Source organism: Microtus oregoni, unplaced genomic scaffold (genome assembly GCF_018167655.1).
Source record: "Microtus oregoni isolate MIOR12 unplaced genomic scaffold, Mior012 000129F_ref0000347, whole genome shotgun sequence".
NCBI lineage: Eukaryota > Metazoa > Chordata > Mammalia > Rodentia > Cricetidae > Microtus > Microtus oregoni.
This window is the reverse complement of record NW_024544772.1, coordinates 747,620-757,191: the sequence shown is the minus strand read 5'-3', so window position 1 is coordinate 757,191 and position 9,572 is coordinate 747,620. Positions and strand designations below refer to the sequence as shown.

The 9,572-nt window shown below is 43.6% G+C and overlaps 1 pseudogene; it reads right to left on the bottom strand.

Moving 5' to 3' along the window:
- Positions 1-9,080: 9,080 nt before the first annotated feature.
- On the bottom strand, positions 9,081-9,251 carry LOC121444524 (annotated as a pseudogene).
- Positions 9,252-9,572: the final 321 nt, after the last annotated feature.

Genomic DNA, 9,572 nt, shown 5'->3' with positions numbered 1-9,572 from the left:
GACCTCTGTGTATAGAAGAGTAGTGACTTTAAGAAGGCTATCAAACAACCTCACTACTGGATTTGCTTTACACCGATTACTGCTCTTCCTCCCTTGTTTGGAAGACAGTGGGATTGGAATTTGTTACCCAGAGTTCTACATTTACCCTAAAATTTACACAAAAAGCTTCCTATCAGCCCGGTTTTTAAGAAGTGCTAATACGAAACAGTCTAAAGAGCCATCAAAAAGTAAAACTTAATCATTCATACTCTGAATTCCTAGAGAGCTATGTAATGAAATAGGTCTCAAATGGCGTGAAAAATAAAAGGACAGGAGGCAATTTTAGAACATCACATATTTGCCGTTAAATTACAATCTATGTAAACATGCCCATGTGGTTGCAAATACATAGGAGAATTCAAATCTCGTTAAGACAATGGTTTACTTGGGAATGAGTAGATGCTGATATATACAAAGTGGCTCTTATATTTTTCTTGTCTATTAGCTGACTCTTTTGCAAGTATAGTTTTTAAGTTATTTGCATCATAGAGTACCAAAAAATCAATAAAGAATATTCTCTTGAAAAGCATGTTCTGAGATGTTGAGGTTTGGACATGGTTTTGAGACAAGATCCCAATACCATAGCTGAGTGGCCCTGTTGCTACTGGGTCTGCAGCAGGGTGTTAGACCGAAACCTCCGAAGATCTGAGCCAAAAAATGACCATCTTCTTTGTAAGATACCGATCTCAAGAACGTGTTACAGTGACACCTGTCACACCCGAGAGGACTTCCTGCGCCTCTGCCTTCAGGATGTCCCGTTGGAATGTTTGGTGTCTTTCTGTAGCGTGCAGGGTTCTGGCAGCCTTGTTTAGCTTCCCTGTTGGCAGCTTCTGACTCAAATCATCACAAAACTAAATCCAGCCTACGGGAGAAAAAGAGCACGCTTAACGAATAACTCGAACAAAAGTCACGGAATCAAGTCTTGCCAGTAGTGATTGCCTTTCTTGGTACTGGCGCACACCTTCCAGCCTGTCTTGGAAACAGGAAGAACGGGAGGGGTGGACAGATTGGCTGAGTGTAGGTCACGTGCTCTGCGGATGCAGAGAGCAAAGGAAAAAGCAACACTGCAGGAATCGTTTGGCCTGGGAGTGGAAGAGACTAGCCTATATGGAAACCAGTGGGTATTATTAGCACAAGGAGAGGGTGTATATGGCCGGGGGAGAGCTATGATAGTGATTTTACCACTGAGCCACTTGGTCTTAGCAGCCAAGCATCTCACGGTGACTATGGTGTAGGTATTGGAGTTAGCAATTAACTATTACAGCAGGACGGCTTTTTTAAAATACCATTATTTCAGCTGGAGAGATGTCTCAGCAATTAAGAGCACTTGCTGCTCTTCCAGTGGTCCTGACTTCAATTCCCAGCAATCACATGGTGACTCACAACCGTCCTATAATGAGATATGGTGCCATCTTCTGGCCTACCGCCATACATGCAGACAGAACACTGTACACATAATAAATAAAATCTTTGTAAGAAGATTGTTTTTAAAAAAAGACTATTTTGTAATAATTTTATTATTTAGATGCTTACATTTAGAATTTTAGATAAAAGAACTTCTAGGACTTTACTAACGCAGATAACATTTATTTTGTGCTTATTGCTGTTGTTATTGTTAAGCCCAGGGAACTCAGACTAACCTTGAACTCTTTGACGCTGGCCTTGAATTCCAAATCTTCCTGCCTCCACTTGCTAAGTGGTGGGATTACAAGCATGTGACACTATGCCTGACTTTGCAAGGAATTTTTTTTTAAAAAATCAATGATTTTTTTCTAACAAACCCAAACAGAAACAGAAATCTGGAAAAGAGTTGAAGAATGGGCAACCAGGGCTTGTTGATCTATAGAAAGAAAAGGACCTAAAAAAATAAAAAAATAAAGAAAAGGGTCTGGCAGAAATATGTTTGGAGGAAAGTCACGAGTCTAAGAACACATATATCACCAAAGTTTGATAAGGTCTTTAAATATACTATAATTTCATGCTATATCAACTAGACATTTCCACAGGAACTTTACGTGGGCATCTGATCAACGTCATTGAACCCACAACGGAATTCTGGGTATTCCACTCCCAGACCTGCTTCCCACCCTGTGTGAGATCCACGGCTTACTTAGTTAATAGCTGTGTGACTCAGCCAGCAGTCTGGGTACAACCACAAGGCTTTCTGTTTCTCATCTTTCTAGAAATCAGTGAAAGGTTAAAGGAATCTTATTTTTTCAAATGAGATGCAAACATCGCCAGGATCAAAATGGAGTCTCATGCGGGTAAAGATGGCCCAGGAGGTACAGGTGCTTGTCACCACACCTGAGTTCAACTGCTGGGACCCGCGCAGTGAAAGGAGAAGACAACTGACTTCTGATGTTTGTCCATGGACCTCCACATGCCCGCCCTGTGTTGTACATAGATAAGTAAAACGTTAAAATAAAATGAGGTCTCTTGTCAACCCTACAAAAAAAAAAAAGCAAAATGAATGAAGCCAGGAGGTTGTGCAGAAAGGGTCCTGTACCCATGACTGCCTAATAATCATCATCACAAAATATTCCGTCATATCTCAATGTTTGCAAGGAGGGCTAGGCAACCTTCAGGAGAAGAATCTCGAAAGAACCTGATGGGTGACTGTCCAATCATGAGCTGATACGGCCCCCTGTTATAATCACTGTGGCCAACAAAAATGGTTTCACAAACTGATGTAACCCTCTTCCATTAAAATCTCCCTTTTTCCTCTGCCTCTTGAACATGCCAGGAGTTTACTGACTGTTTCCCATATAGCTATTCCTTATTTTTTCTCTTCGAAAAATCTCTCATTTTGGTTTTAGTTTGGCTTGACGAAATAGTTGTTATCCTTGGGTTGTGGGATTATTATTATTATTGACTTGTTTTTATGTCTTTATTCATTTCATTATTTTGTATTATTCAACAGCAAATAACAGAGAAAGATTTCCATCACCTTCTCAGCTTCATTGACCTATGGCTGGCTGGCTGGCTGCAGTCTCTCCCTGCCTCTCCCTTCTGCAAACCTCCCCCCAGCTTCAGTGAAAGCACTGTTGTAGTGATTGGCTTAAAATGTACTCAGAGACATCTCTTCCAGGAACTGCTCTGGAGGCTGCCAGGAATGACCAAAAACCATCCTCTGTTCAAAGAGTGCAGACAGTCTTGCTTTTAAATTTTAAATAATAATAAGGTATCAGGTCTGTTTGTAATGTATCTTTTAAGAAATATATTTAGCTCCATGGGCAGAGTTCATGAGAGGCATTGACCCTTGTGTGTGCAGAGAAGTTGAGGACACAGCAGCTGAAGCCACGGTGGCACTCCCCACTGCTGGCAATCTGCCAGTAGATAATGCTCTAGCATGCCATTTCCAACCACTGGCCACAGGAGAGCCATTGCACCCAGAGAAATAAGAGCCAACAGAAATGCCTGGCCTATGAGCTCTCTGCTAGTCAAAATGAAGAGGAAAATTGGAGGGAGGGAAGTATTTTAGGTCACTGGTGATCATTGTAGGTTTGTCCCTAAAGACCTTTATTGAAATGTTTATTTGCAATGAGATCAATAGCAGGCAAAAAAGAATGACTTTGAATCTTACAGTGTCCCTAGGTTTATTCTGTAAACAGAACAAGTGACTCTGAAGAATATATAAAGAGGTTTATTCCGGAGTCACAGTTCCACTGTCTGTGGAATCTAAACAGGATGGCACTGACATCTATGAGGACTCTAACTGTGTGCCAACATGGCAGATGGGCAGAAAGGGAGCCTCTTTTCTGCAGGGAGGGCCAAGCACACAAAGTGACCCTTCAAAACTAACCCAACTGCAGGAATCCCAACTCACTCCTGGATCTCACTGTTCCCCACTGGGCTCTGCCTCTTTCCCAGAGCCCAGCACCTCTGCTCCCTTGCCAGATGATGTCTCTTCGTGAACTCGGTGACAACACACCACAGCAAAGTGACATTTATAGAAGACCCAGAGCTACAGAGATGACCCTGTGGTTAAAAATGTTTGCTGCTCTTCCAGAGGACCAGGGTTCAGTTACCAGGATCTGTGAACAGCAACTCACAAAAGCCTAACTCCAGCTCAAAGGATGCAATGCCCTCTCCTGACCTCCACAGGCACCTAAATGTACAGGTGTGCACACACACACACACACACAGAGACATAAGTTTTAAAAATAAAATGTTTTAAAAAGCAAGTACAAAGACTTACATTATTTACTAGGAGGAAAGCCTATGCCGCATTAATATTGACTGGTCTGATTAACATAAGCTTCATTCTCATTCTTTACCTTCTCTCCCCAACTCCGTGTGTGCTGGGGCCAAACCCAAGGCCTGGTACATGCCATGAGAGCGCCTCACCCAGTACCTCAGTTTTCAAGACAGATCTCACTATCTAGTCCAGCCCTGCCGGAAGTTTTCTATCCCTCCATTTCTGTAGTGTTGGGATTATGGCAGTATACCCATGCCCAGCTCTAAGATTTTTTGTTTTTAATCAATATTAAACTTACTTATTAGAGTTCAGTTCTCCCATTTACAGGAGCTTAGACTGGCATCCTCTAGGGCTGTGTTTTTATCATAACATCATTTTTTTTTAACATTTTGTGATTTTATGCATATGTGTTTTGTTGCCTCTATGTATGTACGTGTAACAATGTGTGCCTGGTGCCCACAGAAGCCAGAAGAAGGCATTGGATCCCCTGAATCTGGAGTTACAGATGGTTTTGAGCCACCACATGGGTTCTGGAAATAGAATCCAGGTCCTCTGGAAGAACAAGTGCTTCTTAACTGCTTGAGCTATTTCTTCACCATATTTTATCATTATAACATTATTATTATTTCTATGGAGGAATTTTGAGCAGTAATAACAGTACAAGTTAAAAAGCAGTTAATTGTCACGGCCACCCTCGTCCCACAGGGATGACGCGACCACCGGAGCTCTTCTCACTGCAGTTTATTCCAGGATCTTTATTCACTCTCTCTCTCTCTTCCTCTCTTTCCTTGACCTCTCTCCTCTCTCCTTTTGACCTCTCTTTCCGTTGACCTCTCTCCTTTTTTCTTTTCTCTCCTTGACCTCTCTTTTTCTTTCTCTTTGACCTCACTCCCAGTCCTTAAGTAGGCACGGGCTGCCAATCCCGAACTGCCAGGTGGGCACTTCCCATAGGCCCACGCATATGCAAGCAGCTGATAATCATTGTGTGATCATAGCATAGGTCAGACTTTAGCCATAGGAGTTGATTATACATCTCCATCAGGTGTGACACCATGCAGCTCGCTATAGTTCCCCCTTTTGTTTTGTAAAACAACAGGTAAGAGTATAGGTCCGATCTCTGTTAAAAATGAAACATGTACTAGTGTCTGTCCAGGTGTCATCCACTCAGAGAACACTAGACCTGTCTGGTGCCTTTTTACAGAGGTGGGAGCTAGACACCAACACACATGCAATCAGACTTGCTCTTACATCTCTAGCCAAACTTGGGGAGACTGTCCTGTTTCAATGGCTGTGAAGGCTTGAATGATCATAACTGCACTGCGATGCTGTGAAACGCTTATGTGACAAATGCACCATAGGCATACCAGGGAGGCAAGCACCATTAAGCTTGCCAAGGCTCTTATTCCTGCCCACTCCCTCAGATGATCCATGGAGTGATCCAGGAAGATAGTTCTTCTGCCAGGCTGGTATCCATGCGTGTGGAGTTCACAGTCACCATCGTCACCCGCAACTTTTCCAGTTGTTGTTCGAATTCACCAGACCAATTACCTAAAAGATAGCTAGACAATTCTTTAGATTTTTCATATCACACACACAGCCCCGGATGGATAGAAATGTCTGACAGACTAAGGTATAGACTTAACATACCCCAGCTGCCATACCCCTGTGGCACATTCATTCTTGTCAGCTGAGTGCATGGAAGACACCTTCTCCCTCGTGCACCTCTTTGGCTTCCCTAGCAACCCAGCTGATCCTGCTTCTGCTCTGAAAGGGCCCCGCTTAAACTGTGTTTTAGGGAATTTGGGCGTTGTCAATCTCTCTGGCTACTTGCTGCTGAGCGGGGACGTTGCATTCTTTCGGGTATTTACTACAATCTACAGCCATTTTCCAGTCGTGCTTGGACTCAGGTCGCAGAGACAGCAGGAGAGAGGCGGAGACTTCCCCGTGGAACTGAAAGGAGGAGGCCTGAGGGGGTTGAGCCGCCAGCCCCACCCAGTCCTTGCCAGTTGCCCAGGGCTAGGACAGAGGTTCAGGCCAACAGATCTTAACCACAGTTGTGCTTCTATGCCCTGAGGCAGGTCCCGGTGTTTGCAGTTTTGCAGACCCTCAGTGCTGCTTGGCCTTGGAGCCACAGCTGCTCACACTCCACTACAAACTCCAGAGGTCTCGGTAACTCAAACCACATGAATATAATTTCCTTCCTTAGCATACCTTGTTCAGCAGCAAAATCCAGATCTCTACCAGGCTTATCCCAGGATGACACATTAAGATTGCCAGAGACGGCAAACCAAAGAGCAATTGTGTCACCTTCAGCCAAAAACCTCTCCAAAGTGCTCTGTAACAGCTCGTTAAGAGCCAGAAAAATCAGGTGTGATGTTGAAACGTCCATTCTAAACTCCTATTCTTCCTTTTATTTTCATTTTAAACCGTCCACTATTGCTGTGGCTATACTTTAAACCCTCCATTTTGATCGTGGCTCTGACTTTAAACCGTCTGCTTTGGTCACAGCCCTATTACCCCCACTCTCCCTTCTACCAGCGAGAGCGGAAAACCTGCTTTTTGTTGCGGATCCCCAATCTTTACCTTGAGGATTATTTGGTGCACCCCCTGACTGCAGCAAGTTCTGGGCTCCACGGAGAGAGGTTTGGAGGTTCCTTATATGCTTGTCCCCATATGGGCCACCAACTGTCACGGCCACCCTCGTCCCGCAAGGATGACGCGACCACTGGAGCTCTTCTCACTGCAGTTTATTCCAGGATCTTTATTCACTCTCTCTCTCTCTTCCTCTCTTTCCTTGACCTCTCTCCTCTCTCCTTTTTTCTTTTCTCTCCTTGACCTCTCTTTTTCTTTCTCTTTGACCTCTCTCCCAGCCCTTAAGTAGGCATGGGCTGCCAATCCCGGATTGCCAGGTGGGCACTGCCCATAGGCCCACGCATATGCAAGCAGCTGATAATCATTGTGTGATCATAGCATAGGTCAGACTTTAGCCATAGGAGTTGATTATACATCTCCATCAGGTGTGACACCATGCAGCTCGCTACAGTTAATAAAAATGGGATTCATAAGTTTTATGTCATTCTCACGTGCAATAAAATTAATATTCAGTATAGCAATTTATAAAAACAGAGAGTCAAACAGCAGCATTCCTGCATAGGCAAAGTGGTCAAAAGTCACTCAGTCAAAACAAGCCACCAAATGCAGACAGTGTGGAGACACATGGAACTTTACCCTAAAATTGCTAGTTACTGTAGGAGTAAATACTTTCTACACTTCAGAAAGTTTGTAATTGGACCTTCACGATGGCTCAGTGAGGAAAAATGTCTGCCACCACTAACAACCTGAGTTAGAGCGCCTGGGACCACACAGAACAAGAGCTGACTCTTGCAAGTTGTCCTCTGACCCCGACATGCTCACCTTGGCTTGCAGCTGTGGCTGACTGTCCTCAGCCTTACAGCTATGCTCCTATCTCTATTTCCAAAGCACTATGATCACAGGTGTGAGCATCTCACCAACTGCAAAAGAACAGACTTATCCAGGCAGGTAGATGGCTCAATTAGCTGAAGAATTTGCTGTGCAGGGGTGAGAACCCAAGCTCAAATTTCCAGCACCCGCATAAAAAGCTTGTAGGCAAAAGTTTCTGTCACACCTGGTCCCACAGTCGTTCAGTTCCAAAGAAATGCACAGAGGCTTATATTAATTATAAACTGTTTGGCCTATTGGCTCAGGCTTATTATTAACTAACTCTTACACCTTAAATAACCCATAAATCTTGTCCATGTTTAGCACATGTGGCTTAGTACCTTTTCTCAGTAAGGCCTTCTCATCTTGCTTCTTCTGCATCTGACTTGTGACTGCATCTCTCTCTCTTTCCTCTTCTCAGAATTCTCCTAGTCTGGTTGCCCCAAATATACTTCCTGCCTGGCTACTGGCCAATCTGTGTTTTATTAAACCAATACAAGTGGCAAATCTTTACAGTGTACATTATCCCACAGCAAAAAGTTGTATACCTATAACACCAGTGCTAGTGACAGGGTGTAGACGGGTGGATTGCTGGGGCTAAGCAGTCTCTGTGGAGGCCCAAAAATGTGAGCCTATTTCCACATTGACCAAAGGTCAGAGAGTGGGAACTTACCTCGATTCCTTCAAGGTTATTGTGCTTCTACCTCAAACAAAGGTCCCACCTAGATTCAGGTCAGAGAGTTCTCCTCTCTCAAGGTTATTGTCAACAGGTGTGGCTAATAGCCAGACCTTGAATTTCAGGAATAGAGAAGTAGACATTTTGTTTCTACTCTAAACAAAATCTAAGGATCCAACTAAGTTTCTACTCCCTTAAGGAGATAACTATGGATTCTACCCAGGGAGTAGTTTGCCTACAGAATGCTTTGGTCTAGGGTGCCAGTTTTACTTGTCTTGTTCTAGCAACAAAATGTTTACCTAAGAATGTAACCCATGACCTTCAGCTGGTTTATTCATTTTCTTATATCATGTTAATGCAGTTTTTTTTTCTTACTCCTACCCCTTGGGGTCTGGGTATTTTAAGCAATTGGAAATTAAATGAGGACATTTTTAGTATTCGCTGGAACTCCCTCCCTCTATCCTATGTTTCTGCTTTATTGTTTTCATTCATATCTTTGATCTCTTTACTATTTTTCTGATCCCCAAGCCTCTATCCTGGCAAGTGGTATTTTTGCCAAGGCATGTCCCCGACAAGTCACCAATACAGCTCCAGATTCAATGAGAAAAACCTAATTCAGGAGAATAAGATGGGGAGGGATAAAGCAGGATACCTGGCATCCTTCACCGATCTCTTGGTGTATGCATGGACAGGCACAGCCACACACCTATGTACACACACACACCAAATAAATGAAATAAAAGTAAGTTAAAAGCTTAGAAATTGCTCAGTCCATTTTATTCCTTCGATACTGAAGGCAGACTCTTTTTTTTTTTCAATTAGCAATAATCACGCCTCGGATAAACCTCATTGGCTACGATACTGCCACTGCGCAAAGCTGTTTTTTTTTTTTTTTTGCTTTTTTTTTGAGACAGGGTTTCTCTGTGGTTTTGGTGCCTATCCTGGAACTAGCTCTTGTAGACCAGGCTGGTCTCGAACTCACAGAGATCCTCCTGCCTCTGCCTCCCAAGTGCTGGGATTAAAGGCGTGCGCCACCACCGCCCAGCAGACTCTTTTTTATTTTTGTTTTGGTTTTGGTGTTTTGAGACGGGGTTTGTCTGTGTAGCTTTGGAGCCTGTCCTGGAACTCACTCTGTACACCAGGCTGGCTTCAAATTTACAGAGATCCACCTGCCTGGGATTAAAGGCGTGCACCACTACC